Source organism: Apodemus sylvaticus, chromosome 16 (genome assembly GCF_947179515.1).
Source record: "Apodemus sylvaticus chromosome 16, mApoSyl1.1, whole genome shotgun sequence".
In the NCBI taxonomy this organism is placed as follows: domain Eukaryota; kingdom Metazoa; phylum Chordata; class Mammalia; order Rodentia; family Muridae; genus Apodemus; species Apodemus sylvaticus.
In genome coordinates this window covers 46,980,416-46,990,396 of record NC_067487.1, presented here as the reverse complement: position 1 = coordinate 46,990,396, position 9,981 = coordinate 46,980,416, and positions in this window count along the sequence as shown.

Genomic DNA, 9,981 nt, shown 5'->3' with positions numbered 1-9,981 from the left:
GGTAAAGATGTCTCCGCTCCATCTTCAGTCCCCTGCTTGACTCAAGTCTGTCACACCTTTCTCACTGTGCTACTGCCACTTCTTAACCAGGACCATAGCAGTGTCCTTGTCCCCACAGGACACCTGCACATTGCCACAAGAGGTGTTTCTAGCTCTTATTTTCATACTTGAAGCAACAATGAAGTATACAGAATGACACTACACTCACATACACACCATATACCATAGAGACTGCTTCAGAAAAAAAAAGTGTCAAGAAAAAAAAAAGTGTGCTGTTGAAGCCTCTGATGACTCACCAGATCACATTCACCTCCCCACAGAGGCTCCTTTATCCTGAATTTGATGTTTATCTTTCCCAAGAAATTTGTTTGTCATGAATACATGTATTCACTAGCAACATTGACTTCTTGGGATTTATATCTAAAGATATAAAATGCATGTAGCTCAGTTTCCCTTGATCAAAACTGCAGTAGACTGCTCCCATGGTGGGAATATACCAAGGTTTACTTCAATATTCTTCATTTAAGTCAATCTCAGTTTTTCAGTTTTGAGTGTGAGCTGTTTCACAAATCCATCCTTTGGTGTGTATTGAGAATCTCCAAGAGATAAAATGGATAAAATTGATGTTTGAAAGTAGGCATATCTTTACACACTGCCAAAGTTTTCGCCAAATGTCTTCTACAAAAATTAACCAACCTCTACGCCAACATCTTCATTCCCCAGAGCAACCAATGAAAAAGCCTAAAAGCCCCAAGAATTAGAAATATGCTAACGCAGTATGTCACAGTTGTTTTAATTTGCATTACACTTATTATTTCTGCATCTGCTTCTGGTTTACAATCCTTTGCCAATTTTCCTATTTGATATTAGCTCTGTTTCTTGTTGATTTTTAAGGGTTTTGTTAACATAACAACATCTTTATTAACTATTTGAAATTGTAAACAATGTCTTTTGACCACATCCACCCTTCTTCCTCTAGCTTCTTCCAGAGCCACCTGTCATCATCCTGTCTCCTTCACACCACACCCACCTTACGTGGGTAGCATACGTGGAACCCATGAAGTCCAACGTAGGCTGCCCATGTACTCATGACTGTGGCACCTACCAGGGACCACAGTCCTAAAGTAAACTGAGTCTCCCTCTCCCCAGGAAGCTTGCAACAGTCAGAGAATCCTCACTTAGAGATGATGGAGGCTTGTGAGTCCTTCCACATTGCAAGCTAGAGTACTGACCGGCTCAATCTTGGACAGACAACAGCAGCTTTTGTGAGTTCGTGAGTTTATCCATTAGTCCTGCTGGGTCAGAAGACACACTCCACTCGGCTCCTCCCCCACCGCTGGCTCTTTCAGTCTTTCCATCCTTTCTCATGAAATGGCTCCTGAGCCTGGTGAGAAGAAGGTATCACCTAGATGCCCCATTTATCCCTGAGCATCCCAAGATCCTTTGTCTCTGCACATTGACCCATTGCTACTTTGTAAGGTTGTTTTATTAATGTGCTGGATAGTTTTTCTTCTGTAGTGTGAACGTAAGATATCTTTGCCCAGTCAGTGGCTTGTATTTTCCTTTTGACTACATTAAAATTTAAAGATGTATGTGCAATAATGACAACAATGCCTCACAAATAATCATTTCTTTTGCAGTTGTTTCTTCCATGACTTATTGAATACCTATTTCGGTTGAGAGTATAAATATATTCTTATACCTTTGGTTACACTGATTAAGGTTGTGAAACCCAGTATTGCAGGTATAATAGCTGGAGGTGGTCAACAAACAGCTCATTCAGTGAAATTAACAAACCACTCAACTGTGCATAGACATCATCAGCTTTTTCTACCAAATTATCTGTCCTTGAAAAAGTCAGCAGACTTCTTAGCACACACAGGCAATGTTCCTGTGGTTCTCTGGAGTACATCAAGAAATCCCAGATAATTGTTAATAGGGTTGCTACTCCTGTAACCTGCCTCCAGCTGCTGTGGTGGTTGGCTCTTCCTTAGTGCCATTGTCTAACTTGCATGTGTAAAACTTCCAGCTGTGGTTAAACTGCCTCTTCCATCCCTGGATTGTGCTAAACTATGCATTGTGCTAAGCTGGCTGAGTCAGGAGCAACATAGGAGAACTGTTTAGAATGTTGGATCTGCGCTGGCTTCTTTTGGATCTGTGCTGGCTTCTTTTATTTGTAAAAGTGGTGTCTGCAGAACCCCCGCCAGGGAGACAGCTCAGGAGAAGGGAGGTATACAGGGGTCCACCATGAAGCTCTGGGTACTTCAGAGGGAGGCAGGGGGAAAGGAGACACGAGTGTTCCCTTGTCTCTCCACTGCATTCTGGGCATTCAGAGGTTTTCCGGAGTCCTCAGAGCCCAGTCTCAGCAAATTGGAAATGAAAAAAATGAAGTTATGTTTTAAACCAAATTTCAGCTTTGGTTTTCCTTCTGTGGAGCTTTTTCCTCCGTGCCACCTGTCTCTCCTTATTCTGCCTACCAAAGCCTGTACTCCTTGGAGAATCTGACATCTAGAAGGCCACAACTGTGGCCATTTTAACAAAGAGTATAAAAGCGCTATTGTGCTGGCTAGTTTTATGTCAACTTGACACAGACTAGAGTTATTTGAAAACCTTAATTAAGAAAATGTCCCCAGGCTTCCGGGCGGCCAGCAGGAAGAAGTCAGTGTGCTCTGGTGAATCCAGTGGGCCCCAGCAGGAGCCTCCAGGTGCCTGCTTTGGGATCTGAACAGCCTGGGCCACAGCACTCGGTCTCCAGGAAGTGCGGGAGACCTGGTGTGCACCCAGAGACAGTCTGGGAGCACACAGCACAGCTTGCTCCCGTGGCACGGAGCTTAGGTTCCAGTCCTAAGGCCTCTGGCAGGAGCCGTCAGATCTCTCTGCTTCCAGATCCAGATCAGCCTGGGAGGCAAGAGGGGAGAAGTCAGTGTGCTCTGGTGAATCCAGCAGGCTGGAGCAGGAGCCTTCAGGTGTCTGCTTCGGGATCTGAACAGCCTGGGCAACTGTACCCTGTCTCCAGGCAGTGCAGGAGGTAAGTTGTGCACCAGAGGCCACCTGGGAAGGGGCAGCTTGCACTGGTGAGTCCAGCATTGACAACACCAACTAACACCAGTGAGAACTAGATGGCAAAAGACAAACGCAGGAGCGTCACTAACAGAAATCAAGGCAATATGGCAACATCTGAACCCAATTCTCCTTTACCAGCATGTCCTGGATACCCCATCACACCAGTAAAACAAGATTTGGATTTAAAATCACTGGTCATGATGCTGGTACAGGAACACATGAAGGACATACTTAAAGAAATTCAGGAGAAATTTAGAAGCCCTTGCAAGGGAAACACAAAAATCATTGAAAGAAATCCAGGAGAATACAAAACCCAATAATGAGGAAACGCAAAAAACACTTAAAGAAATACAGGAGAACTTTGGTCAACAGGCTGAGGTCATGAAAGAGGAAACACAAAAATCTCTTAAGAATTACAAGAAAGCACAAACAAGCAAGTGAAGGAGCTAAGCAAAACCATCCAGGATCTAAAATCAGAAGTAGAAACAACTAAGAAAACTCAAAGGGAGACAACTTTGGAGATAGAAAGCCTTGGGAAGAAATCAGGGGACACAGATGCAAATATCAACAACAGAATACAAGAGATAGAAGAAAGAATCTCAGATGCTGAAGATACCATAGAAACCATGGATTCAACAGTTAAAGAAAATGCAAAATGCAAAAAGCTTGTAACCTGAAATATCCAGGAAATCCAGGACACAATGAGAAGACCAAACCTAAGGATTATAGGCATAGATGAGAGTGAAGATTTACAACTTAAAGGCCCAGCAAATAGCTTCAATAAAATTATGGAAGAAAACTTCCCTAACCTAAAGAGAGAGATGCCCATGAATATACAAGAAGCCTACAGAACTCCAAACAGACTGGACCAGAACAGAAATACTTCCTGTCACATAATAATCAAAACACCAAATGTACTAAACAAAGAAAGAATATTAAAGGCAGTAAGAGAAAAAGGCCAAGTAACATATAAAGGAAGACCTATCAGAATCACAGCAGACTTTTCACCTGAGACTATGAAGGCTAGAAGATCCTGGGCAGATCTCATGCAGACTATAAGAGAACACAAATGTCAGCCAAAACTACTATATCCAGCAAAACTCTCAATCACCATAGATGGAGAAACTAAGATATTTCATGACAAAACCAAGCTTACCCAATATCTATCCACAAACCCAGCCCTACAAAGGATAATAGGAGGAAAACACCAATACAAGGAGGGAAACTTCACCCTGGAAAAAGCAAGATAGTAACCTTTCATCAAACCCAAAAGAAATTAACCAATCAAATTTAAAAAATAACGTCCAAAATGACAGGAAGTAACAATCACTACTCCTTAATATCTCTTAAAATCAGTGGACTCAATGCCCCAATAAAAAGACATAGACTAACCGACTGGATATGTAAACAGGACCCTATATTTTGCTGCTTACAGGAAACACACCTCAGGGTCAAAGACTAACACTACCTTAGAGTAAAAGGCTGGAAGACAATTTTACAAGCAAATGGTCTCAGGAAACAAGCTGGAGTAGCCATTTTAATATCAGATAAAATTGACTTTCAACCCAAAGTCATCAAAAGAGACTCTGAGGGACACTTCTTGCTGGTCAAAGGAAAAATACAACAAGAACTCTCAATCCTGAACATCTATGCTCCAAATGCAAGGGCACCCTCTTTCGTAAAAGAAACTTTATTAAAGCTCAAAGCACACATTGCACCTAACACAATAATTATGGGTGACTTCAACACTGCACTTTCCTCAATGGACCGATCAGGAAAACAGAAACTAAACAGGGACACAATGAAACTAATTGAAGCTTTGGACCAATTAGATTTAACAGATATATATAGAACATTCTATCCTCAAGCAAAAGAATATACCTTTTTCTCAGCACCTCATGGTACCTTCTCCAAAATCGACCATATAATTGGTCACAAGACAGACCTCAACAAATATAAGAAGATTGAACTAATCCCATGCCTCCTATCAGATCACTATGGAGTAAAAGTGGTCTTCAATAGCAACAGAAACAACAGAAAACCCACATACACGTGGAAACTGAACAATACTCTACTCAATGATACCTTGGTCAAGGAAGAAATAAAGAAAGAAATTAAAGACTTTTTAGAACACAATGAAGATGAAGACACAACATACCCAAATCTATGGGACACAATAAAAGCAGTGCTAAGAGGAAAACTCATAGCCCTGAGTGTCTTCAAAAAGAAAATGGAGAGAGCATACATTACCAGCTTAATGACACACCTGAAAGCCCTGGAACAAAAAGAAAGTGACCCGAAAACCGCCACCAGAGAACTCCTACAGCTGATAAACAACTTCAGCAAAGTGGCTGGTTATAAAATCAACTCAAGCAAATCAGTTGCCTTCCTATACTCAAATGATAAGCAGGCTGAGAAAGAAGTTAGGGAAATGACACCCTTCAAAATAGCCACAAACAATATAAAGTATCTTGGTGTGACTCTAACCAAACAAGTGAAAGATCTATATGACAAGAACTTCAGGTCTCTGAAGAAGGAAATCGAAGAAGACCTCAGAAAATGGAAAAATCTGCCATGCTCGTGGATTGGCAGGATTAATATAGTTAAAATGGCCATCTTGCCAAAAGCGATCTACAGATTCAATGCAATCCCCATCAAAATCCCAACTCAGTTCTTCACAGAGTTAGAAAAAGCAATTCTCAAATTCATCTGGAATAACAAGAAACCCAGGATAGCTAAAACTATTCTCAACAACAAAAGAAATTCTGGGGTAATCAGTATCCCTGACTTCAAGCAATACTACAGAGCAATAGTGTTAAAAACTGCATGATATTGGCACAGTGACAGACAAGTGAACCAATGGAATAGAATTGAAGACCCAGAAATGAATCCACACACCTATGGTCACTTGATCTTCGATAAAGGAGCCAAAAACATCCAGTGGAAAAAAGATAGCCTTTTCAACATATGGTGCTGGATCAATTGGAGGTCAGCATACAGAAGAATGTGCATTGATCCATTCTTATCTCCATGTACTAAACTTCACTCCAAGTGGATCAAGGACCTCCATGTAAAACCAGACACACTGAAACTAATAGAAAAGAAACTGGGGAAGACCCTTGAGGACATGGGCACAGGGGAAAAGTTCCTGAACAGATCACCAATAGCTTATGCTCTAAGATCAAGAATTGACTAATGGGACCTCATAAAATTACAAAGTTTCTGTAAGGCAAAGGACACTGTTAAAAGGACAAAACAACAACCATCAAATTGGGAAAGGATATTCACCACATCTGATAGAGGGCTAATATCCAATATATACAAAGAACTCAAGAAGTTAGATCCCAGGGAACCAAATAACCCTATTAAAAATGGGGTACAGATCTTAACAAAGAATTTTCACCTGAAGAAATTCTGATGGCCGAGAGGCACCTTAAGAAGTGCTCAACATCAGTAGTCATTAGGGAAATGCAGATCAAAACAACCCTGAGATTTCACCTTACACCAGTTAGAATGGCTAAGGTCAAAAACTCAGGAGACAGCAGGTGTTGGCGAAGATGTGGAGAAAGAGGAACACTCTTCCACTGCTGGTGGGGCTGTAAGATGGTACAACCACTGTGGAAATCAGTCTGGAGGTTCCTCAGAAAACTGGACATGAGACTTCCAGAGGACCCTGCTATACCTCTCCTGGGCATATACCCAAAGGATTCCCTGGCATGCAATAAAGACACATGCTCCATTATGTTCATAGCAGCCTTATTTATAATAGCCAGAAGCTGGAAAGAACCCAGATGCCCCTCAAAGGAGGAATGGATACAGAAAATGTGGTATATTTACACAATGGAATACTACTCAGCAATTAGAAACAACGAATTCACAAAATTTTTAGGCAAATGGTTTGATCTGGAAAATATCATCCTAAGTGAGGTAACCCAATCACAAAAGAATACACATGGAATGCAATCTCTGATAAGTGGATATTAATTAGCCCAGAAGCTCTGAATACCCAAGGCACAAATCACATAACAAATGACTCCCATGAAGAAGTATGGAGAGGGTTCTGATCCTGGAAAGGATTGATCTAGCATGGAAGGGAATATAAGGACAGAGAAAAAGGAGGGAGGTGATTGGAGAAGGGATGGAGAGAAGAAGGTTTATGGGACATATGGAGAGGGGGGATCCGGGAAAGGGGAAATCATTTGGAATGTAAACAAAGAATATAGGAAATAAAAATATTAAAAAAAAAAAAAGAAAGAAAAGAAAAGAAAATGTCCCCACCAAACTGGCCAGTGGGCAAACCTTTTCTTAATGAGTGATTATTGTTGGAGGACCTAGCCAATTGAGAGTGGTGTCACCCCTGGGCAGGAGGTTTTGAGGTGTATAAGAAAGCAGTAGGCAGTGGTCGTCCAGGGCCTGTATTCTGTTGTTGTCTCCAGGCTCCTGCTTCAGGTTCCTGCTCTGATTTCCCTTGGTGATTAACTGGTGCTGGAAGTGCAAGCTGAAAGAAACCTTTTAGGCCTCAACCTGCTTTTGGTCAGAGTGCTATACCACAGCAATAGAAACCCTAACCAGGACAACCATATGCTGCATGCTTTACATATCAAGAGATTTCAAAGAGGAAGAAATGAAGAGAAAGGAGAGCCGCATTCCTGAGCATACTGACTATGGTAGATTCCTCTCAAGGTAGAGCTCACACCTCAATGACACTGATTATATAGGCTGTCTTCTGCATTGGCAGAAACTGGAATGCCCAGAGTGAGAGTCATGCATGCAGATGCCTCACCCCCAACCTGGAAGTAGCTGTTATCCTTACCACATAGCTGCCTCCCTCCCTCTCTTTCTCTCTCTCCCTCCCTCTCTCTCTCTCTCTCTCTCTCTCTCTCTCTCTCTCTCTCTCTCTCTCTCTCCTTCTCTCTCTCTCTCTCTCTGTGTGTGTATTCATCTTTCTAACAGCATCAGAGTTGAAATATAGCTTAATGTATAATATGACTTTTAACAGGATACCAATTTAATTTTTTACAGTTTGAAAACAGTCAGAGGAGCTTCAGGATTCCAGTGTAGCATGTAAGAGGTTTAGGAGCCATTGCTCCATCCGCACAATAAACAATGCTAGCAAACAGAAAACCCAGAAGCTCTTCTCAGATCTTTCAAAGAAGTGGAACCTTGCAGAAATCCCAGATTTCTTCTTCACTGCAGACCCTCCTAGCCCCTTCATCTCATTCCTTTGGGTCAGCATCTGAAACCTGGGAACTCTTTATCTGGGACCCCAGCAGCCACACTGCTCTGTAGCAGACTGCTCACAAGGGCCTCTCCCCTCTACCTCCATTCTCTAGGGAGTTTTTCAAACCTTGGTGTGAACCCAAGCTTCCTTCCTTCCTGGACCTTCCAGACCTTCCTTAAAAGAAGAGAAGTTACAACACAAACTCCTCACTCACCAAATTAGAGACAGCCAGGCAGAGACAGGAAAAATCTGAACTTAACTATGGCAGAAAACCACAAGCAGAAACTTCAATATACTGGGTAGGTCAACAGGAGCTATAAGGGGCGAATTATTATAGATTAGGTGTGGATAAAATGAAAGTTAAAAACCTAAGAAGGACACAGAGCCTCACATTTTTGTGAGTTTTACCTCCAGGATTTCTAAGGGGTTCTCATCTAAAGAATCAGAGAAAAATGTCATTGGGCTTCTGGCCAGGAGAGATGTGAGAAGGGAAGCATGCTGCGGTATATCAGAACGTCATGTTCTTCAGAACAAAGCCTGCTCTAAGGAGGACCTATAAGTGGAGCCTAACCAACTGGAATTTTATCAAAGTGAGAAAGAAAATATTCAACCCTACCTAACTTTAGTCTTGAACACGGGGGTGGGGTGGGGAGGGGAATGACAAATACCAGCCTTCCTCATCCTAAGAAACACCCATCACAGTCCTCTCCAGCCTTTCACTGGAGGCAAGGGAATTTCCCATCTTCAGTCTACTGCCTAATAAAGTAAACCAATAATAGCAAACCTTGATATATCAGTGAAGCCTATAGACTTGCTCTGTTGTCCAGTTTTTCAGGTCATTTGTCCAGGGCAGAGACATAGGTTCACCCTAAGTAAGTCAATAGTTCAAAAAGGTAGAACTATTTTTGTTTGTTTCTCAAGACAGGGTTTCTCTGTGAAATAGAGCCCTGGCTATCCTAGACTTGAATTGTAGACCAGGCTGGCCTCGAACTCACAGAGATCAGCCTGTCTCCACTGTGCTGAGATTTAACACCCGACAAGAGTTCTTAATGTAAATGCAACTAGCAACAGAGGATCAGAATATGTAGGTCAAAGCCTGAACATCCAAGGAGAAATGGATGAATTGATATTTGTGCTTGAAGGCTTCATCAATGATGGACAGTACCAACAGACCAAAATCAGGAGGGTACCACAAATCCAATGGATTTAACTGAAGGCAGAATATACACTCTTCTTAAGGTCATATGAGACACTCACCAAGATCTGTCCCATTCTGAGCCACAAAGCACACCTTACTATTATGACATGAAAACATAAAATGTCTATATTGGAAGTAAAATAGAAACCAATATAAAACAGCAGAAGATTGCCAAAATTCCTGGTGAGTAAAGAGTACATCTGTAATAAATGGACAAAAGTGGGAATTCTGAGATTAAAAATACTTTGAACTAAATGAAAATGAAATACAAGTTTTCAAAATTAGTGGGATGCAGCCAAAAATAGGCCTTAGTGGTGTTCACAGGTGGACAAAGACACCAATCATCTACACTTCAGGACAAGAGAGAAAATACAAACTCATTGGAACAGAGTGGATAAGAGAGCAAGAATCAGTGAAACTGAAAACCACAAATCAACAGAGAAGAGCCAATAAAACCAAAATCTGCTTCTCTGAAAAACAAAATCAATAAGCCTTTATA